The 25,140-nt window shown below is 33.2% G+C and overlaps 1 long non-coding RNA gene across 1 annotated transcript in view; it reads right to left on the minus strand.

Annotated features, from left to right (window-relative positions):
- Positions 1-317: 317 nt before the first annotated feature.
- LOC147835223 (uncharacterized) overlaps positions 318-25,140 on the minus strand; it is a 150,837-nt gene continuing 126,014 nt past the window's right edge. Inside the window, exon 3 of the long non-coding RNA XR_015499137.1 lies at positions 318-427. This is a non-coding gene — a long non-coding RNA (uncharacterized LOC147835223). The remainder of the gene's footprint in view (positions 428-25,140) is intronic.

Raw genomic sequence — 25,140 nt, forward strand, 5'->3', positions numbered from 1 at the left:
CCATGCTTTCTGCATAACTGCCTTTTAATGGTCTGGCCCTGTCACCTGCCCAAGCATTAATCCCTATGACTTATTGCTCTACAGAGGGAATGAGTAATGGCTATTTGAATGTGATCAGTGCAGTACAATGCAATTAAGGAAACAGCACTGCACTGTGCCTTTAATCCTGAACTAATTTGAATTGCAGTTTGATAGCACTGTGAATCCTGCATAATTATGTAGGGTGAATATTAAACTGGGTGACATACTGCAGAAGGTCTTTAACTAGCCCAGCCGGAGGCTGAGAGCCAAGGCCTGACCAAAGGAGGCTAAATTACCTGTGCCTTCGCTGACAGGAGCGCGCATCAGGCTGAGCTCAAGGACGGTTGACGTGGACATCTCTTTTTCATCCGCTACTTTGGCAGTCATGTATGATTGTCATTCTACCCTGAAATAACAGAAACATCAAGTGTGAATTAGAAGGGCCAGGGTTGAGTCCGGCAAAGGGAATGTCACATTTCCTTAAGGGGGAGATTTTACATGAAGCTTAGGAGGGGAGGTGTCACTTTAGTGGGGGGACGCTCTGCTGGCAGGTTGAAGCTTAATTGAGCTTATCAAAGACATTATAAAGGGAGGATTAATTTCAGTCATCTTTTGGTCTGGCTTTGACTGAATGACAACTCATTAACTGCATTCGCCCTGCTTCTGTGCTTGATAGCATTAAGACAGCAGAGATATTTAAATGGTACAGAGAGAGAGACCACTGCTTCTTGGCTAAAATGTGTTTAAGGCCGGAGAGATAGCACGAGATTTCTTAAATGCAGCATGTGGATGGGGAAAATGAGCCACGGAAAGAGGATGCCCACTAAATTAAGCCATTGTGACTCAAAATCCTCCTTTAATAAGGTTCATGCTGTCTACAACTTCATCATTCTTCCCTGAATGATAATTACTTTATTCAATCATGTTCAAGGTTTTAGTGAGAGCTAGCATTGATTGATTAACTTCAATTACCATGCTTGCATTAGCATAGATAAAAACTGCTTTTCAATTTGTGAGTGGCGCGCGGGGTGGAAACCCTGCCTAGATATTTGCATTTCAATGTGTGGCGCTGCCAGGGGAAGGTCTGATCGGCTCTAAGCCCTTTCTGCACCACTGCCCTGACGTTAGCCCCACGCCGGCTCTTCCTACGTAAATGCTCTTTGTTATGATGTCTGTGGATCCCACATGAGTGGGGAAGAGGTGCATTTGCAAGTTGTCATCGATGCTGTTTCAGGGTTGTGGGGTGCGCTCCTGCCTTAAACAGCTTGTCCGTATTTACTGTCCGTTTAAATGCTTATACGTAAGCTTGTACGCTGGGCTTACCTATCTATCTTTTCGTAATAGGTGTTGTATAACCAATGTGAAAGCTAGACGGGGTGTTCCAAATTAAATTCCGAACGGCGAGGTTTGGAGACAGCAATGGGTTAAAAGATGACTGATGACTTAGATCATCATCTGTTAAGGAGTCTGTCACTCTGTCTGTCTATAAATATTACAGGAGTTTATTTTGTCAGGCTTAATCAACAAGAGCACTGAAACTGGCCCTCATTTATCTTAAGCTTACGTTCAGAGTCAGCATTTTTTTATCTGCACCTGTGATTTGTCAGTTCTATTTAAAGTAAATGCTAAAGTAAGCATACTTAATATTGTTTAAACATGACATGGATAGATTTAAAGGAATTATACTCATGAGATATGGAATGAAGTCCATGTCTTTCTGTGCTATTACTTTTTAAACTGATCAGAGAAGTGGCACATTAGCTACATACATACAGTTGAAGTCAGAATTATTAGCCCCCTTTTGATTTTATTTATTTATTTTAAATATATCCCAAATGATGTTTAACAGAGCAAGGAAATTTTTAACAGTATGTCTGATAATATTTTTTCTTCTGGAAAAATTCTTAGTTGTTTTATTTCGGCTAGATTAAAAGCAGTTATTCAATTTTTAAAACCCATTTTTGGGACAAAATTATTAGCCCCTTTAAGCTATTTTTTTTTTTCGGTAATATACAGAACAAACCATCATTATACAATAACTTGCCTAATTACCCTAACCTGCCTTCACCTTATTAATCTAGTTAAGCCTTTAAATGTCACTTTAAGCTGTATAGAAGAAGAAAATATCAAGTAAAATATTATTTACTGTCATCATGTCAAAGATAAAATAAATCCGTTATTAGAAATAAGTTTTTAAAACGATTATGCTTAGAAATGTGCTGAAACAATCTTACCTCCATTAAACAGAAATTGGTGAAAAAAATAAACGGGCACTAATAATTCAGGGGGGCTAATACTTCTGACTTCAACTGTAGAATATCTACAGCCATAAATGGGTTCACTTGACCGTAAACAAAACCTTGCTATGAGTATTTTGACTTAATACGTCTAATAATTCAGATCATTGTACATTAGAGCAGGGGTTCTCAACTGGTTTGGCCATGGGCCCACATTTTTACATGGTCATTAAGCCGCGACCCAAATTCTTATATAATACAATTTTAGGAATTAAAATTCATTTGTATTTATTTGTTAACATACACAAGTACTGACAGATAAATCATAAGAACATCACCAATACTTACACATAAACAATATTTTATTCCTGTCATTTAAAAAAAAAATTCATTAAATTATAGAAATATTACAAAGTAAAAACGACAAATATGGTAAACAATGGTTAGGGTAAGGAAAGGTTCAGTTACAGGGCTGGAGTGGGACTCCTTTTCAGCCCTGGAGTTTCAAGCCTCAGACCGGCCCACCTCAGTTCACAACTGACTATATTAAAATAAGGTCATTTCCAATTCAGTTTCTAATGACACGATCACTTCTTTTTTTGAGAAAACAGCTGCTTTAGAACTTCAAATGTTCAACAACCCTAACAGTATTTTATGTCTTAACAATAAAAATGAAAACAGTAACAGGCGAGGATCAAACCCGAGTCAGCGGCGATGTAATTTAACGTGCTAACCACTGGACCACAACAGTTGTACAACATGAAGTAACTCATCGGAGTTATATCATCATTAATCTGCAGGCTGGCTGTATATAATAAGAGCAGAGCTGCGATTAAATAATGAATGAGAAGACTGCGGTCAAGTAAATAAACAAATTAATTTAAAAAGTGTGACTGCTGAGAGCAATAGATTCTCGAGCTAGGGACACCGGCCCTCGCGGCCAAAAAACGGACCGGCCCACCGGGAATTCTCCTGGTCCTCCCGATTAGCCAATCCGGGCCTGTTCAGTTACCATGAACTAAACCGAACTGTTAATAAAACATGTTGCCTGGTTTCTAAATATCGGTTTAATTTAGAAGGTTTTGTGCTCTCTTGTTAGCATCTCGCTATTTATGACACACTGAGGCTTTAAGTCTGTTTTTTTGTCGTCAATATATGTAAATCCATACTTTTACATATTCAGGGTCATACTTGCGCTTCGACATATTTGTTGCTATAATTAAATGAAATTTCACATGTCAAACGGTAGGGCTGTCATGCACGCATTTCAAAATAAAAGTCAAACAAGTTAAAAATTAAACTTTTGTTGTTTTTTTGACCACACACTCCGCGACCCACTGAAAATGTTCCCGCGACCTTTCAAATTCTAAATGGAGTGAATTTTCACTAATTTCCCCTCAGCAATGCAAATAGATTATATTAAAACATGTCTGTAATCATAGGAAAAAAAAATGTCTACCATAATCTATGCAAAAGTTATTGTATTCCAACTGATGAGAGGTGCTGTACAAGCCACAGGGATCGATCATTGTTTTCAAATTTCACTATTGTTTTGTTTGATCAAACATAATTCACTGTGATTGGACCACGTCAGACAGATAAAAGGATTACTTATGCACATCACCTCAAAAACAGAGGAGAATGGCCCTGAAGCACACAGCATAAGGTAAGAGATGACAGCTGTATGTGCTATCTGGGGCTGCTTATTGATCATAAATGTATTGTTTTCACTTCTGTGTCATGGAAACACCGCGATTCATTCGACAACTGTTTGATATATGAATATAATTCAGTAAAAAGAACGCTAAAACTGTATGAGCACTGGCAAGAGCTTTCATTTGAGCTATAACTTGTACATGTGTCATATATGAACCATATGAAGAATATGAAAATGCACCAATGTTCAATACCCAGCTCGGGTATCCAAAATACTATGCATTTAAGTGTAAATGACTTTTGTACAGTATTATAAAAACCAAAGTGATGCATATGAGCATAAAATATAGATTCTACACTTTCAAATGAAACCACTTAAGGGGGTCTGGTGCAATGCTAGTCCTTTAAATCTGAAAGCGAAAGTCGATGACATCACAGACCCGGTACTGGTATTTAACAGTAATATATATTACATTCTTTCATGTCTATTCAAAAAAACTAAATATCAATATACACAATTCAGCATCAAATTAAAAATGAATTTCAGATTTCTGCTTAAACCTACATTGTAAATGAGGAAATCTCTTATCTCACTTCAGTTGATTCAGTATTGCAGTATAAAACTGACAGCGCCGTCAGCAGCTGCGACTGTGGCAGAGACGGTTGGGATTACCTCACCTTTGCCTGCATATTTAGTTTTGATTAATGTCACCTAAATGCTGTGTCTTCCAATTGAGTACTGGGGCTTCATTTGCATGATTTCTGTGTTGGGTGCAAATTTTGGGATAAATGAACACTTCTTTTTTTTTTTTTGTTGGTTTGGAGCTGACTGATTTGACTCGGGAAGGGAAGGTTCTGTAGCGCTCGAGAATAAGTACACCTGTGAGATATGCAAATACACTAGCAGATGATAACGACCTTATTTATTTTAATTTCTAAAGTTGAAATTAGCATTAGAGCAGCTAAATGTTAATAATAATTATCTCTTTGTATGTGTGCCAAAGCTTAGCCTAGCTTCTCACACTTCAGCCAACATGGAAAAAAAACAGCGTTACATGGGATAGAAATTCACTGAATAACAAGAAAAGATGTTAAGGATTGACATGGCTGTTTAGAGACCTGCATCCCAGGTTATTTTCAATCACTGGGGGTTTAACTCTCTTCAGATTACACTCATTCACTTAATCATGTTATTATGCATCAACACCAGAAGCTAATTGAATCCTATTATATTGCTATTAGCTGTTCCAGCTACATCCCAACATACTAATACTAAATTACACAGGCACTGAAAGGCTATAGCAGGATTGGAAATAAATGGTTTCAATGAAAGTCTGTAAAAAGAATGCCTGTAATTTCTATTTCAATTAGAATATGTGGTCCCACTTTATATTAAGTGGCCTTAACTAATATGTACGGTTTGTTAAAATGTACTTATTGTGTAAATACATGTATTTATTGTGTACTTATGCTTGATTAAATACATGTATGTAATTACATCTGTAATTAACCTTTGTAATTACATTTGTAAATACACTGTTGACCATCCCTTACACCTTAACCCACCCTTAAACCTACCCATGTCACCAAACCTGCCATAACCCAACCTCTATCCCAACTCAAAAGCACCACAAGTGTTCTCAAACACATTATAAAAACAGTAAGTTCATTGTATTTATTTTTTTTTTGTTGATGTAAGTACATAATAGTTAAGGACACTTAATATAAAGTGGGACCGAATATATTTCTGAATAGATTTATTAAAGATTTGACTTACATATTTAGGAATAAATAAATAGGTGAATTTAACAAATTACATAAACTCACATTACTGTAATTTTTGTGAGAATTTGTACATTTTAGAGTAGTGTTTAAAATCAGTAATTTTACTTTTATTTAAGTATGATTTGCCTAAAGTATAGTACTTTGCTACATTTCAAATCATAAACGTTAGAGTATAATATAATAAATATATAAAGTAATGCAACAGAAAAAAAGAAAAAAAAATGCTGGAAAGCTGTATCCATTGACTTCCATAGCATTTGTTTTTTCCTGCTATATATATATATATATATATATATATATATATATATATATATATATATATATATATATATATATACAATAATATATATATATATATATATATATATATATATATATATATATATATATATATATATATATATATATATATCCCAACATATATATATATATATATATATATATATATATATATATATATATATATATATATACACACACACACAAACACACACTGCTGTAAAATTTTACGTAAAACGGCAGCAGAGGTTGCCAGAACTTTTTCGTAAAATAATACGGTGGCAATGTAATTGGTATACACACACACACACATATATATACATATATACATATACATATATATATATATATATATATATATATATATATATATATATATATATATATATATATATATATATATATACATATACATATATATATATATATATATATATATATATATATATATATATATATATATATACATATATTTACATATGTTGCCACCAAATTTTTTTACGAAAAAGTTCAGGCAACCTCTGCTGCCGTTTTACGTAAAATTTTACAGCAGTGTGTGTTTGTGTGTTTGTGCGTGTGTGTATATATGTATACACACACAGTTTAAGTCTGAATTATTCGCCCCCCTGAATTATTAGACCCTGTTTATTTTTTCTCCAATTTCTGTTTAATGGAGAGAATATTTGTTCAACAAATTTGTAAACATAATAGTTTTAATAACTAATTTCTAATAACTGATGTATTTTATCTTTGCCATGATGACAGTAAATAATATTTGACTAGATATTTTTCAAGACACTAGTATTAAGCTTAAAGGCCAATTTAAAGGCTCAACTAGTTTTATAGTGCAAGTAACTAGTATACGCACACACACACACACAGTTGAAGTCAGAATTATTAGCCCCCCCCCCCTTTTTTTTTAATCTTTTTTAAATATTGTTTAATAGGGGAAAACATATTCACAGTATGTCTGATCATATTTAATTAATTATTATTATTTATTTATTTTTTATGAAGAAAGTCTTATTTGTTTTATTTCAGCTAGAGTAAAAACAGTTATTAATTTTTTAAAACACCATTTTAGGGATAGAAATATTTATGTATTTTTTTTTCAATAGTCTACAGAACAAACCATCGTAATACAATGACTTGCCTAATTACCCTAACCTGCCTAGTTAACCTTACTAACCTAGTTAAGCCTTTAAATGTCACTTTAAGCTGTATAGAAGTGTCTTGAAAAAATATCTAGTCAAATATTATTTACTGTCATCATGGCAAAGATAAAATAAATCAGTTATTAGAAATGAGTCCTTAAAACTATTGTGTTTAGAAATGTGTTGAAAAAATCTTTGTTAAACAGAAATTGGGGGAAAAAATAAAAAGGGGCTGTAATAATTCAGGGGGACTTCAACTGTAGATACTCTTGACTCTTTACTCATGACTACATTTGTTATGAGTTAATTTTTACTTTTACTTGAGTAGATTTATAGACATGTAACTTTACCTTTACTCAAGTATACTTTTTTGGAAGTAACAGTACTTTTACTTGAGTAGAATATTGTATAACTCTTTCCACCTCTGCAAAAATTACACTTTGTAATGCACTGAAATCCTAATTATTATTATATTTAGTGGTAATATTGATGATTAGTAATAGTTATAAATGAACAGTGTGCTACATGTAATAGAAAACTTTGTCCAGCCTTGCGGTGGTGATTATGTCTTGCATGAAGCAGAAAAACACAAAACCTCCAACATTCATTTCAAGCGAGTGAATCTATTTTGATGTGTCAATTCTTACAGAGGAAGCGGTGCGCTTTTGAGCAGCGAAAATGCACAACCTGAACAGGAGCTGCAGTCCCCTGTGGCTTTTTTTCTGCAAGGCTGGGTGCAAACAAAAAGCAGACTCATCTACTGGATTAAAGAGACGATTTCCTTTGTCACACCCCTGTCTGAGAAAATGGACAAGATGTATGAATGATCAGTGTCAAATCTCACTTGTTCCTGTTCACTTCTGCAATTCATGTGTGTCTGTATGACTGCGTGGTCAGACCTTCACATTAGAGCTCCACCAGGAAACCCTTTGTCAAAAAGCCACTACCTGATTGTGATGATTGTGACCATTGATGATGATGATGATGATACTGATGATGATGATGATGATTATTATTATTATTATTATTATTATTATTATTATTATTATTATTATTATTATTATTATAGGATATTGTTTAATTGATTTTGAAAAGTCTACTTTTACAATTTGACACATGCAAACCACTATATATATATATATATATATATATATATATATATATATATATATATATATATATATATATATATATATATATATATATATATATATATATATATATATATATATATATATATATAAATAAATAAATAAATAAATAAATAAATAAATAAATAAATATTCTAACCAACAGGTCCAGGTCATATACAGTGTAGATACTATTAAATAATCTACTATAAATTAAAATAATTAATGTATGCTACGTTTTTTGTTTTCACAAGCTTTGGAGATGTTACAGGCTGTGTTCAAAATGACATCAATGTTTTCAAAGTGAACTACGAAGGCAACACAATTGTAAACATGAAGATTGCTAAAACTGAACTTTAAAAATACTTTAAACTAAGCAAATTACACCTGAGAGATTACTGTAATGTGTTTAAAAAAGTAATAAATCATTTCAAGTTTAAATGTTAAAGGCCTAGTTTCACAAACAGTGCTTAGGTTAAGCCAAAAACAAAAAAAGACAAAAAAAAGTGACACTGACAAATTTTAAGAGATCTCTGCGCAAGTTATTTTGAGTTGAGACAGATCAAACATGCAATTTAATCTTGACTAGCCTTAAACCTTGTTTGTGAAACCGGGGTAAAATGTTCTATATGATAGGGAAACTGTGGATTTGGGAAACACCAAATCAACAAACTATGTTTGTAACGACAGAACTTGCGACCTTAGTTGGCCAACAATGGTTTTGGGAAACACACCCCTGGTCAGAACCTCTACCATGTCTCACTCAAGACTGCAAGGACTCATTCCAACATCAATTAAGCCCTCAGTTTTAGCCTACCAGGAAAATCATGCATGAATTTTCCTCTGAGATGTATCATTTTGGATGGAAACTTAAAAAGATTGAGATAAAATAAATCAATGTTTATTTTGTATCTAAGGATAAGGATATTAATATTTTTAACACAGAACATGTAAAGTAAAAGACAAGGATCTATGCGGTTATTAGGTTTAGAATATGCTCAAATAGTGTTGAAATGCTGGCTTCATTTGATTTGAAGGCCTCCTCTCAGTTACAGCTCTGTTTAAAATACATTTGCATTGCCCTCTTGACTTTAGAGGCCATCTCAGATCTCACTGTCTGCCTCTCCTTAGTAGCCTGGAGGAGATCCTTGGGCTTACAGCCAATGATTTGGTGTGATTGATCAGTGTATACACAAATCAATATCTCACGCCGAGCTCCCTATTGCACATTTAAACAAATAAAAGCTCTTGCTGCAGCGCTTATCTGATCCTATATGCTCTAAACACCCTGCCCTACCTTGGGATTTGAATATTTTTACATCTGAACAGAGAATCGGGCCGGTGACTTGAGCAATCAGAAATGAAAAAATAAAAAAGAAATCTAAAATTGTATTTAAATGAGGGGACTCATTTGTGGCTCCTGTGTGAAATGGGCCTCAACCATGTTGAAACAGGGCACCTGTGTGCAGTGAAAGGGCCTTAATAATGTGTCCTCGTTTCTTCTGTGAGTAAGATAAATACCCGTTTATTAGCCATTAAGCACCTACAACTGGTAGGTGAACAAAAGAACTGGTACTTTGGTACCAAAAACATAAAAACAATGCAGTATTAGTAACCTAATATAAATATTTTGTATTTAATGTATATTATATTGTATAAAAGCTCACTTTAATGTGCATATAGCAACATAAACTACAAAATATTCTGATCATGTCACTGGCATATTTATCGCAGCATAACACATCTGTAAGCTGCATTATAAAAACGCTTGATGTAGGCTTGAAGACAGAGAGCAAATTTTGTAGCATACACTTGGTTTGTTTATTAAAGTCAAAAGCAATCATTTAAATAGAGTGTTTTTTTCCCAGAAATGTATTTTATTTAAATTATTATGATTGAATGTCTGGTTGAAATAAACATGCAAGATTAAATATTTAGGAAATTCCAACTGGATATCGTAAAAAGTATTTCTGTCTAAATGGTTTTAAATAATCGATTTAAATTTGTTCCGGCTTAAGAGATCACAGACCAATGTGGCTACTGTATGTTGTTTATATTAAAAATCTAACTGTAATTCTGTGTTTTATGTACTATATTTAACTATACTCAATACTACTTTTACTTTCAGATAATCCCTTATTGCCCATATTATGGTAAAGCACTTTCTGACATCGTAAATGTGAATTATGCTGTCTCTTCCTTTATAAACAATTGATGCTTTTTAAATAATGTTTTTTAATTAGTAAAATAACATGCATAGCCATTTGAATAATTTGTATTTTGCTCAACTTCATTATCAAAAATATATAGTTGTTTACTTAATGTTTTGCTTTTTTTATTGAGTTTTGCTTTGGTACCGAAATTAGTTCCTAGAACAGTTTATTTTCAGAATATTGACGTTTTGTAGAATGACAACCCTACCCACAACCCACACCATCTGTGGGTTCTGGAGTGCAGAGGCCTCATGTAAGGACTTGCGTTGAATTAATACTAAAACATTGTGTATGGACAAAGCTGTAAATGTGCATATGTAGTAAAAAAAATCTGATTTATGAAACACTGTGTATGCGGAATCAGCATATTCTCTTTTGTACATCCGAATTAACGTGAAATTGAGAGCAACATGCATGAGCGCAAAACCCCTCCCTGCCTCCTCCCCCATATAAATATGGTAATGACTGAAACATATATGTCCACATATATGCCAGAAACATATATGTCAACATATATGCCAGAAACATATATGTCCATATATGTCAGAAACATATATATCAACATATATGTCAGAAACATTTATGTCCATATATACCAGTAACATATATGTCCATATATGTCAGATACATATATGTCAACATATATGTCAGAAACATATATCTCAACATATATGCCAGAAACATATATGTCCATATATGTCAGATACATATATGTCAACATATATGTCAGAAACATATATCTCAACATATATGCCAGAAACATATATGTCCATATATGTCAGAAACATATATATCAACATATATGTCAGAAACATTTATGTCCATATATGCCAGTAACATATATGTCCATATATGTCAGATACATATATGTCAACATATATGCCAGAAACATATGTCCATATATGTCAGAAACATATATCTCAACATATATGCCAGAAACATATATGTCCATATACGTCAGAAATATATATGTCAACATATATGTCAGAAACATTTATGTCCATATATACCAGTAACATATATGTCCATATATGTCAGATACATATATGTCAACATATATGTCAGAAACATATATCTCAACATATATGCCAGAAACATATGTCTATATATGTCAGAAACATATATCTCAACATATATGCCAGAAACATGTATGTCCATATACGTCAGAAATATATATATCAACATATATGCCAGAAACATATATGTCCATATATGTCAGAGGCATATATGTCAACATATATGCCAGAAACATATATGTCCATATATGTCAGATACATATATGTCAACATATATGCCAGAAACATATATGTCCATGTATGTCAGAAACATATGTCCACATATATGTCAGAACCATAAATGTCAACATATATGCCAGAAACATTTATGTTAACATATATGCCAGAAACATATATGTCCACATATATGCGAGAAACATATATGTCTATATATGTCCAACACAATCTCACGGCAATTTGTAACTTTTTCATTTAGTGGCTAATTCGTATGAATTCGTACGATCTAATTCGTACAATTTAGTACGATTTGCTCATCCCCCAATGACGGTTGGGGTTAGGGGTGGGGTCAGGTGCCACGCTTCCTTTTTAAAATCGTACCATTTCGTACGACTGAACTCGTACGAATTCGTACGAATTAGCCACTAAACTGGCAAAACGTAAAATACTTATGTTTTCTCGTGAGATCAGGCTGATATGTCAGATACATAAATGTCAACATATATGCCAGAAACATATATCGAATGTAAAGTAATGCCAGAAACATATATGTCCACATATATGAAAAAAAAACATATATAATCCATATATGTCAGAAACATATATGTCCCATATATATATATATATGAATTTCATATATATATGAAATGTATATGTCCACATATATGACAGAAATTATGTGATTTTTACATGATTTCATACATGATTTTTTGTAAAGTATTAAAATAAATACAAAAAATATATATATAAATTTTATGTGAAGTGAAGCGCAAATAATCGTTTGTCAACAATCAGGGAATTCTGAATTAAATTCAAGCAGACCTATTATAGCATGTAAAATATAGTATTTCTGACAATTTTCTTTGTAATTTGAGTTATGAATTACAGTATCGCAATATTACTTGTTATCGTGATACTTCAGCTGGTATGATTCATCATCGTAAGATGAATTAATGGTATCGCAACAATAGTAAGCAAAGAAAAAAAAACTATAAAATTGTTCCTGTTGGGTTTAAGATGATGTTTTTTGAGATATTTTTTGTAGGTATTTGAATGTTATATGAACCTTACAAATGTTGCTCTTCTAAAAAGCAGGTATTAAAATGATATTAAAACACAACATTTCATCACAAAGACTTTCTTGAATAAACGCTCATTATCTAATTGTGTGTGTGTGTGTCTGCGCGTGTGTGTGTATGTGAAAGATGTTTTGGTAAAAGGATATCATTAATCATTGCTCTAATCAGATGACATGGGGCCATGAACTACTAAATGTGCTCTCCTCATTATGATAATCAGACAGAGAGAGGGAGAGCTTCCAGTCTCACCTCTATTTTGACATATTTATCCTCTTGACAGGCTCCTGTCATTTCAACAAAAGAAACAGAACGTCAAGTCACTGTCGTCCGCTGGAGGTGGACATCTCCCACATGAGATTAAAGACAAGCACTTAGCGAAGACGCAAGCATTTAGCACGACGTTTAGCACATACATTTTCATCTTTTTAATCAGAAGTACTTAATTGTCCAAAAGATTTTTTTCTCACAAAGAGCTATTTAGGCCATTTGCACAGACCTAACTTGCAATAAAAAGCTCCTTCACTCTAAATCAGTCAGCTCCAAAAAAAATGATGTAGTGATAGGGACTGTGCCCATCGTCTGAGAGAATTTTAACATGCTCACAGCTTTCTTTAATTGATGTGAGAGGGTAAAATTATAAATAGGCGCAAGCCATTCTCTGTCAGTGGAAAATAAAGCCAGCGGCTGTTTACTGTCTGTGTGATGTATGAAGTTTGTGCGTTTGATTGTGTGTGATTATACTCTGAGAGGGTGACCTTTAGTGGAAGCCATATTGTATTCTAATGAGCAGGGAAGCAGCGCTGGGCTGTACTGTATGCAGACGAGCTGGGCTCCACAACCACACTTTCTCCATCCATCTGCAGTCACTGATGTGAAATGTGGAGAGACAATACGGCCCGCATGCAGCCCACATCAAATTGGAGCAAAGTCTACAGACAGCAAAGCTTCACATGGAGGCGAGCAAAATAATTCCTGTATTCAGAGTTATAAAAATAGTCATAAGAGAAATAATTCATTTATTCATTTATTTATTTTGTTGTCGGCTTAGTCCCTTTATAATTCAAGGTCGTCACAGTGGAATGAACCGCCAACTTATCCAGCAAGTTTTTACGCAGCGGATGCCCTTTTAGCTGCAACCCATCTCTGGGAAACATCCACACACACTCATACACTACGGACAATTAAGCCTACCCAATTCACCTGTACCGCATGTCTTTGGACTGTGGGGGAAACCCACGCGAACACAGGGAGAACATGCAAACTCCACACAGAAACGTCAACTTACCCAGCCGAGGCTCAAACCAGAAACCCAGTCACCTTTTTGCTGTGAGGCGACAGCACTACCTACTGCACCACTGCGTCGCCTACACTGAAAAAAAAAATTATACCTGCAAAACTGTTGCAAACAATTTATTTGTGTTGAATTTAAACAAACAAATTAAATGTAATAAAATTCAACTTAATTTGTTTGTTTAAATTCAGCTCAAACAAATTGTTAACAGCCACTTAACGTAAAGAAAAACAAAGTAAATCCAAGGAATCATTTCTGAATAATTTTTTTCAGTGTAATAAAAATAATAATAACATTTATTATTATTGACATCTACATTGGACATGTTTAAAAGCATATAAGTGTAATCGCTAAAAAAGCCAGTGCTGGATAAAGTAAACATGTTACTTATTCAAATGTTATTGTAGTAAAACACTTACAAAAGAACAATTTTTCAATTTTATTCGAGTACAATTACAAAACTATTTCCCTTTTATGCACTTAAATAATAAACACAAAGTACTGACTAATAAATGTTTTTTTTAAGAAAATATCATAGAATATTACGATTGACAAACTGAATGACTGACTGACTGACCAATTGACTGACCCACCCTCCTCCTTCCCTAAACCCAACCAATAGTGTTTTCAAAAGCACCGGTTAACCCGCCCACCCACCTCCCTAAACCCAATCGACAGTTTTGAAAAGCAATCCAGAAAAAGAAAAGCTGTCGGCTGATTTGTACCACGTTTTCAGATTTTACCACAATGTCACCCTGTTATTTACTTGTTTATTTAATTTTTTTGCCTTCCGTTTTTGTCTTACCCACTTTCTGGGACAATTCTTCACCGGACTCGAACCCTGTAATCATGGTCAACCCCTTACTGCTTTGTAAGTCCACCGACATACAGTTGAAGTCAGAATTATTAGCCCCCTGAATAATTAGCCCCCCTGTTTATTTTTCCCCCAATTTCTGTTTAACGGAGAGAACATTTTTTAACGCATTTCTAAATATAATAGTTTTGATAACTCATTTATAAAAACAGATTCATTTTATCTTTGCCATGATGACAGAACAAAATATTTTAGATATTTTTCAAGACACTTCTATACAGCTTAAAGTGACATTTAAAGGCTCAACTAGGTTAATTAGGTTAACTATGCAGGTTAGGCTAATTAGGTATGTTAGTGAATATTGATGGTTTGTTCTGTAGAAAATTGGAAAAATATATATATATATATAGCTTAAAGGGTTAATAATTTTGTCCTTAAAATGGTGTTTAAAAAATTGAAAACCTGCTTTTATTCAAGCCAAAATAAAACAAATAAGACTTTCTTCACAAGAAAAAAATATTATCAGACATACTGTGAAAATTTCCTTGCTCTGTTAAACATCCTTTAGGAAATATAAAAAAAAGAAAAAAATAGACTAATAATTCTGACTTCAACTGTAAAAAATGGCCGTGATTTCAACGGTAAAAAACTGTAAAAATGCTACAGTACAAATCCGTAACCTGGTTAACGGTATGTTTCCTTAATATATACGGCGAATAACCGTAAATTGACTTTCCCCAAATTCCCTGCATGGCACATCACTTTTTATGCATTTTGTTGACATTAATATGGATCTTTTTAGTTGTTTCCCCATCAGTTATGTACATTATAGATTTATGTTACATCTAATGTTGATAAACAATGTTTATTTCATGACTTTAATTTTATGCGTGTGACCATACAGGTGTTTAGTAGCTGTGTGAATGACACTGAGCACCTTCTATATGCTGATACTCATTTCTGCTTGTGGGAAAAGTTGATTGTGATGAGCATTGGCTCATTATGTAACTTCCCCATCTCCACCTGCATGTGGGTGTGCTACTACTAACATGTCTAACTGTGTAACAAAAGATGTGTAGATGTTGGTCATTCAAAATACACACAAATTACCTCTATAAATAAATAAAACACGGTACTTTACCGTAAAAATGAGAAATTACTTTTACGGATTGTACCGAGTTTTTAACGGTAAAGTACTGGCAACCACAGCTGCCGTTTTTTTACCGTAAATTTTACGGATTTATTTTTTATTGAGAAAGAGAAAGCGAGCACAAGAGAAAGACAGTGTTGTTGCATGTATGAATTGCCTTCATGGATGCAATTTAAGTATTTTTCTGAACAAACAGTGAAGTTGTGAGCAAAAACAGCAAAGTTACCCCCTACTGGTTGCATCAAATCTAAATAATTAGACTTGCGTTTGTCTTATGTGTGACATAATAACAAGTGATATATTACAGTTTCAATGGGCTAACCCTCGTTAAGCTTCTGTTACTAATTTGTTTCATGCTTAGGATAGAATCTTCTGCTAAATGATGATTTACAGATATGTGAACTTTTAAAACAGTTTTCCAGCAACTAAAATAACGTGCACTTGATCATATTTTGTAATTTCATTATAAAAGCGTATTAATTTTTTCTCATGGGTGCTATTCATCTCCAGGGAAAGCACATACTGTGTTTCAGAGGCAGGCAAATGAAACACAACAGGTCTGAGCAATCAGCAATGTGAAAATGAGTTGATGTCATGACATCAGTGGCCAAGAGCTTCAGTAGCTCTCACCTGCTCATTAGCCGAGCCAAAGGTGTTCACTAACGCTCCTGAACCACCCACTCAGAGATCCACCGCTCTCAGAGACAGCATAATTAAGTAGTCCAATCAGAACCAGCATGAAATCACTTCTCTGCCATGTTCAACTCACTAATGAACCAAAATATCTCATTAAATACTTGTGCGTTATGTGGATTGGTGTCAGTCAGGTTGTTGAGATAACAGCACTTTGACTTGAAGAATCTCTTAAGCAAATGATCATTATTTTAATCACGTGATCAGTCAAGTGTTTTTTCTTCATCTTCATCTTCAAGTACTGGCTTAACAAACATAATAAAATGAACAAAAAAGAGAACACAAAGTAGAAAGAAGTGGTTCGTGGTAGTTTGAGGCATAACTGTTGTTCTCATAGTTTGAGGTGCCAGTATTTGCATATTGTAGGTGCCAATGAAGAGGGCAGCACATGGAGAATGCATTAATCATGACAACATTATGCTTGTTTTTACAGAACCAAACCATTAATCGTGCTGCCTATTAGTGTACTTCATACAGTTCCTGCAAAACATTCACCCCGAAGCTTCCGCATGTTTTGTAGAGCAACATAAATACGATATGTGCTAGATTTTCTTTAGATCTGTCTCTCCACCATGCCACTGGTTTTCTACTGGCTAAATTAGAAGTTATCAGGTTATATCAGACATATATAATATAATAATATATGTATATACAGTATATATATACAGTTGAAGTCAGAATTATTAGCCCCCCTGTAGATTTTTTTCCTCAATTTCTGTTTAATGGAGAGCAGATTCGTTCAACACATTTTTAAACATAATCATTTTAATACCTCATTTCAAATAACTGATTTATTTTATATTTGCCATGATGCCAGCGAATAATATTTTACAAGATATTTTTCAAGACACTTCTATACAGCTTAATTAGGTTAACTAGGCAGGGTAGGATAATTAGGCAAGTTATTGTATAATGCTGTTCTTTTCTGTTTTTTTCTCGCTAAATTAGAAGTTATTAGGTTATATCAGATATATATATATATATATATATATATATATATATATATATATATATATATATATATATATATATTAATAATAATAATAATAATATATAGATATAATAATTCTGACTTCAACTATATATATATATATATATATATATATATATATATATATATATATATATATATATATATATATATATATATACAGTTGAAGTCAGAATTATTAGCCCCCTTGTAGATTTGTAGAACATAATCATTTTAATACCTCATTTCAAATAACTGATTTATTTTATATTTGCCATGATGCCAGCACATAATATTTTACGAGATATTTTTCAAGACACTTCTATACAGCTTAATTAGGTTAACTAGGCAGGGTAGGATAATTAGGCAAGTTATTGTATAATGCTGTTTTTTTTCTGTAGACTATCTAAAAGAAAATTAGCTTAAATGGGCTAATAATTTTGACCTTAAAATGGTTTTAAAAAAGATTAAAAACTGCTTTTATTCAGGAAAAAATATTATCAGACATACCTTAAAAATGTCCTTGCCCTGTTAAACATCATTTGGGATATGTTTAAAAAAAAGAAACAAAAAACTCAATGGGGTGCAATAATTCTGACTTCAACTGCATATAAATAAGCAAACAATAATGAAGCCGAATAGAATATTTTCTATAATGTTTTCATAAGTAATTTTAGAGCCATTTGTAATAACGATTTATAACAGTATGATCTTTTTACCTTTTATATTTTAGTACAGAGTGCCTCAAATGAGGACAATCATATTGGGTTCCATTGTGTTTAAAATATCGAAAGCCCCTGTGGGAGTGGACAAGGATAAAGCATCGTTCGCACATTGAGGCTAGGGTGATGTTTTGTGTGTGAATGAACATGTTTTATTTGGGTGCTAACATGGTTCCAGCAAAACTGTTACATGATACATACCTTTCTTAGTGTGTGTTCACTGTTAAATGCGAAATAATTATCAAAAAAAAAAAAAGGAGAAAAATAAATAGAGAAAAAAATTACAAATAAGCAGACAACTCTCTCAATTCATCTCACAGACACAGCTTACAATGAACTGCTAATGAAATCATGATGTCTCACTGGAGGATGCTATTACTTTTATCAACAGTATTTCATGCTGCTGACTGCAGTAATATAATCTGTAACAGCTGACACTTTTTAGAAACAGTTACTGACCGCAGGATTTTTACATATGAGAGATTAGCACTGAATTCTTTAAAAAACAGCAAAACAAACTTACAATTGTGAAAGCTTATTTTTAGTTAATTATATAAATTATTTTTTTTCAGAAAAAATAAACTGTTTATGTATATATATATATATATATATATATATATATATATATATATATATATATATATATATATATATATACAGTTAAAGTCAGAATTATTAGCCCCCTGAATTATTCGCCCCCTGTTTATTGTTTTCCTTAATTTCTGTTTAACGGAGTTAAGATTTTTTCAACGCACTTCTAAACATAATAGTTTAATAACTCATTTATAATAACTGATTCATTTTATCTTTGCCATGTTGACAGTACATAATATTTTACTAGATATTTTTCAAGACACTTCTGTACAGCTTAAAGTGACATTTAAAGACTTAACTAGGTTAATTCGGTTAATTAGACAGGTTAGGGTAATTAGTTATTGTATAATGATGGTTTGTTCTGTAGACTATTGAGAAAAAAATAGCTTTAAGGGGCTGATCATTTTGACCTTAAAATGGTTTTAAAAAATTCTAGCCGAAATAAAACAAATAAAACTCATCATTAGGGAAATATTTCAAAAAGAAAAAAAAAAAATTAAGGTGGGCTATTAATTCTGACTTTGACTGTATGTGTGTGTGTATATATATATATATATATATATATATATATATATATATATATTTTTTTTTTTTTTTTTTTTTTAACACTTATTTAAAATTTTCTGGAGAACCTAACTGTTTTACTTTTAAAATAAGCTCTCACTCAAATCAACTTTCTTCCCTATTCTAATGTTCGATATGAACTGCACCAGATCTTCTTGACCAGGTCTACATGCCTAAATGCATTGAATTGCTGCCATGGGATTGGCTGATTAGAAATTTGTGTTAACAAGCAGTTGGACAGGTGTACCTAATAAAGTGCCAGGTGAGTGTATGGCTGCGTCCGAAACCGCATACTTCCATACTATATAGTATGCTAAAATCAGTATGCGAGCCGAGTAGTATGTCCGAATTCATAGAATTTGAAAATCAGTATGCGAGAAGTACCCGGATGACTTATGGGATTCATGAATGGGATTAAAGCGGCGCAACTGACGCAGGTAGGTCACGTGACCATGACAAAATGGCGGATGTAGTACGTCCGAATTCCATTCATACTTTTCACGTTCATACTGTATAGAATGTACTTTTCTAACGGCCGAGTAGTACGTTTAAATTCAAATGCAGTACCTACTGAGTAGTAGGCGGTTTCGGACGCAGCCTATATGTTCTGAGAGCAATATGGACTGAACCAACTGCTTTACCTAGTGTTTTGATTAGTCCATATTTTACCCATATATTTTAAACACCTCAACATTTTTAGAGTGAATTATACTGTAGAAGACAGAAATAAATCAAGAAAAATGCAATTAAGGTAGTAGCATTAACAATTATAAAGCGACTTTAAAAACAGTTTAAGAGCGACTCCTCAACCAAAATTGAAATTGAGAGGAAAGCAACCGTTTCCACCATAAGCTTCCATAGCTCTCGTATCCCCACTGTCAAGAAGACGTAAAAGATGGACAGGCTACAAGCAAACTGAGCCAAAGACGGAAGGGAAAAAAAACATGTAGGGAAAGAGAATGAAACACCAATTAGAGAGCCTCACCCACATGCTAACTCACAAAGATCTGATCTCTGCTAAAGGTCAGACTGAAATTTGAATGACAGGGCTAAAGTCTTTTACTCATAATTTTTGTGTTTGCAGTAGAATTCAAAGCGATTCACAGCCTTAGAGGCCTTAAGTGAGAGCAGCAATTAATTGTAATGAATAATCTGACAAATCTAGTTGACATATGGCGGCTAATTCCCAGCCTTTCTGTAGGGAGCAAGCAGAGGATTAGGTTAGCTTAAATGAAATCTGGGAACGGCGTGCCATCTGCATGCTCCACACTCCCGCTCCAGCACGTTAACCAGGCTGTAGGAGGCCCTTCTTCGTTTTCGTCTCTCTACCTCTCTCTCTCTCTTTCTTTTAAATATTGAACCAGCTGTCTCCCATTCAGGGAAAGCAATATAGCTGAAGCCAGGCCAAAATCGAAGAGCAGGGGGGCACTAAACAAACAACAGAGAGGTAATGAGTGTTGTACAAACACATAAACAAACGTCTCAAGTCTCAACACCTGAGCAGAGAGAATCTGCACTTAAGACACGAATATTACCAGTAAATGTCTCTTGAAGTAATGTCCCATGTGGATGGTGGTTTTCCATTGTATGTTGCAAGGGTAAAAATATCATTACTTTGTAATTTGTAGAATAAAATAGCAATAATAATCTATAATTCTATAAAAATACATTAAAACTGTATGTATTTTGGCTTTCACTTTCAAAGTCTTTTAATGCTGCCTTCAACCGAATACATGCTTTTCACTTTAGTCATCTACAAATTTACAAACACACAGAACGGTCAGCTTGGATGCTGATTAATGAGACTCTGCTAAAATCACACTTCCTGACAAAAATCAAACGTTACAGTTTACTTTTGCGTGTAATGACTCTAAGTGCTAAGTCAGGAGTTGTTATTGTAAGAACCGGCTGACGTTTACATTTTTGAAGTGATTTCATGCACTCTTTGTTTAAGGCAAACCTGTAGCAAAGCTGAACAATACTGCTCAGACTAGAGTCTTATTTCTGAGGGGGACTGTACCGCACTGATAAAGACAGAAAGACAAGTCTGTGAGGGGAAAACTGCCAAAGGAAGGCTATTATTTAACTGAAAGGATTTTATAAAGCAAAATACACTTGATTTCAACTGAATACGTTAACTATGATGCATCTTATGCTTAGGAGGTGACTTCGATTCTGGAACAGATTTCAAACGGATCTATTTCAAAACATAAGTGTGATTCACCAATGTCACTAATTTATATGTGTCTCTATATAAAATACTTCATTCTTTTAGAATGTGTGAAAAAGCAGTGTATACTGTAGGGTTGAAGTACATATGCTGTTTATTTTGTTGTTGTTTTTTTTTTTGTGAACTTTTTTTATAATTCTCATTACAGTTTTTTAACAAATCGCTATGACAGGATTTGTTTTTCAATATATTTAACAAGTTTCCTAAACTCTTTAAAAAATAAAAAATAAAAAATAATATATATATATATATATATATATATATATATATATATATATATATATATATATATATATATATCATTATTAGAATATGCAAAAAAAAAAAAAAAAAACACAAACTGGGAGCATACAAATGCAACGAAAATGAAACATCAACAAAAAAAAATTAAATTTGCACAAAATATTGAAAACATTTTTTTTTTTTACTTTTTAGTGAAATATATGTGTCCTAATAGTGTTTTTAGCAGCGTGGGACATATGTACGACTGTGAACATCTCAAATAATGAGTTTCGTGACTCTTTAAGTCATTGCTGAGATGTATGGATGCAGTCCTCCAAGCTCATGGGAGTCATACAAAACATTAATTATTTCTCCACTGCAGCATGGCTTTATACTGTACATCATAACTTTTCAATCCAGATGGATGGGGCAACCATTACTGCATCCAAAAAGATAAAAAGCCTTGGAGTAACGATTGATGACCAACTAAACTTCTCTGACCACATGTCTAGAACTGCTCGATCTTGCAGATTCGCACTCTATAACATCAGAAAGGTCTGACTCTTCCTATCTGAACATGCAGCTCAACTCCTTGTTCAAGTTCTTGTTCTCTCCAGACTGGACTATTGCAACTCTCTACTAGCCGGGCTTCCAGCAAACTCTATCAAACCTCTTTAGCTGCTTCAGAATGCAGCAGCACGAGTGGTCTGTAATGAACCTAAAAGAGCACATGTCACTCCGCTACTCATCCGTTTGCACTGGCTGCCAGTTGCTGTTCGCATCAAATTCAAAGCTCTGATGTTTGCTTACAAATTGACTTCTGACTTTACTCCTTATCTGCTCTCACTTCTGCAGATTTATGTGCCCTCCAGAATCTTGGTTCCAACCCAAAGAGGGAAGAAATCACTTTCCCGAACCCGTGCATTCAATCTGCCCAGTTGGTGGAATGAACTCCCTAACTGCATCAGAACGGCAGAGTCACTCGCTGTCTTCAAGAAACGACTAAAAACTCAACTATTTAGTCTCCACTTCCCTTCCTAATCTGCAATTGCATCTCTGGCTCCACCGCTAACTGTATTACAAAAAAACAATAAAAATAAAAAAAGCACTTATTCATTGTTGCTCTTATAGTTGTGTAAATTGCTTCCTTGTCCTCATTTGTAAGTCGCTTTGGATAAAAGCGTCTGCTAAATGACTAAATGTAAATGTTATTTCTGTTAAGTGACAAGAAAAGCAAAGTTAGACCTTACTGTCCTAATTAAATCATAAAAAATCAAGGCATGATTATACAGCATTTTTATTTTGAAAAATAAGCGTAATCTAGAGGCCTTTGCCTTTCATATAAGCCACATTTTATACCAAATGATCAACAAGAAGTCTATTATTTGCTCTTCCTAATACTTGCATAGGCAACAAGACTTTTGTCAGGTACTGTAGTGACATGAGAGGCTTGTTGGAAATCTGCTTGTTATACAGACGTTTGATCAAAGAATGACGTCATTGACCAATAAAAAATTTAAGGTTGTGTAATAAATAAACAAAATAAATAGTAAAAACGTAAAAGTAAATGAAATGATGCAGTAAGTACTCAATATCAGAATGTAAATAACTGCATCAGGCAGCATTGTTATTGATACTGGCAGAAAGTGAAAGCATCTGTTAAACCCTTTGACTGTATTTAAACACATATCCAGTAGGCATCTGTGCAATGGCACTCTAAACTGGATTAAATGTATTGATTTATTTAACATTTAAAAAATATGTTATATTATATTATATTATATTATATTATATTATATTATATTATATTATATTATATTATAATATATTATTCATTAATTTCTTATCGGTTTAGTCCCTTTGTAAATTCAGGGTCGCCACAGCGGAATGAACCGCCAACTTATCCAGCACATTTTTACGCAGCGGATGCCCTTCTAGCCGCAACCCATCTCTGGGAAACATCCAAACACACACACACACACACACACACACACACACACACACACATACACACACATACACTACGGCCAATTTAGCCTACCCAATTCACCTGTACCGCATGTCTTTGGACAGTGGGGGAAACCGGAGCACCCAGAGGAAACCCACACGAACGCAGGGAGAACATGCAAACTCCACACAGAAACGACAACTGAGCCGAAGCTCGAACCAGCAACCCAGCGACCTTCTTGCTGTGAGGCAACAGCACTACCTACTGCGCCACTGCTTCGCCCTATATTATAGTTATGATATATTATATTATATTATGTTATGTTGTTATATTTTATTATATTTTATTATATTATATTATATTACATTATATTATATTATAATATATTATATTATATTATACTATATTATATTATATTATATTATTTTTTTAATATTATATTATATTATATTATATTATATTATAATATATTATATTATATTATATTATATTATGTTATATTATTTTATATTATATTATATTATATTATATTATATTATATTATATTATATTATATTATATTATATTATATTATATTATATTATATTATAATATATTATATTAATAACTAACTATTTGTACATTATTAATTAAGTCTTATTATTGTCATTATACATTAAAATTATTTATTGGATTTACTCATTTTTGAAGGTAAGTGGTTGCAAATAATTTATATGGTCTGAATTTAAACAAACAAATGAAATTTAGTAATGTTCAATCTAATTTGTCTAAATTCAGCCCATATAAATAGTTTGCAATCACTTAGTAAATTTAGTAAATCCAATGATTTTCAGTGTACCAAACATGGCGAATGGATAAGCGCACCGCATCATGTAAAACCCTCAGGAACAACATGAAGAGATCTGCTGCTGTACTTTACCTGTACGAATAACAGATCTCTCGACTGATATATGAAGTTAAAGTCCTTGTCGGTATTCAGTTATAGGAAGGGGACACTGTCTGTTATCTGAGAAGTGTAGCCCTAACAGCCATAATTGTCAAGGAACAAGTCTTAATTTAAACCAAGGGCTAATTATCATGCAAAGCATACCCACCCAGAATGTTTGCATAACTATCACAAGCGTTTTCATAAATGATGCTTTAATTAGTCTTAATT

Source organism: Danio rerio, chromosome 9 (assembly GCF_052040795.2).
Source record: "Danio rerio strain M-AB ecotype USA chromosome 9, GRCz13ab, whole genome shotgun sequence".
Taxonomy (NCBI): Eukaryota; Metazoa; Chordata; class Actinopteri; order Cypriniformes; family Danionidae; genus Danio; species Danio rerio.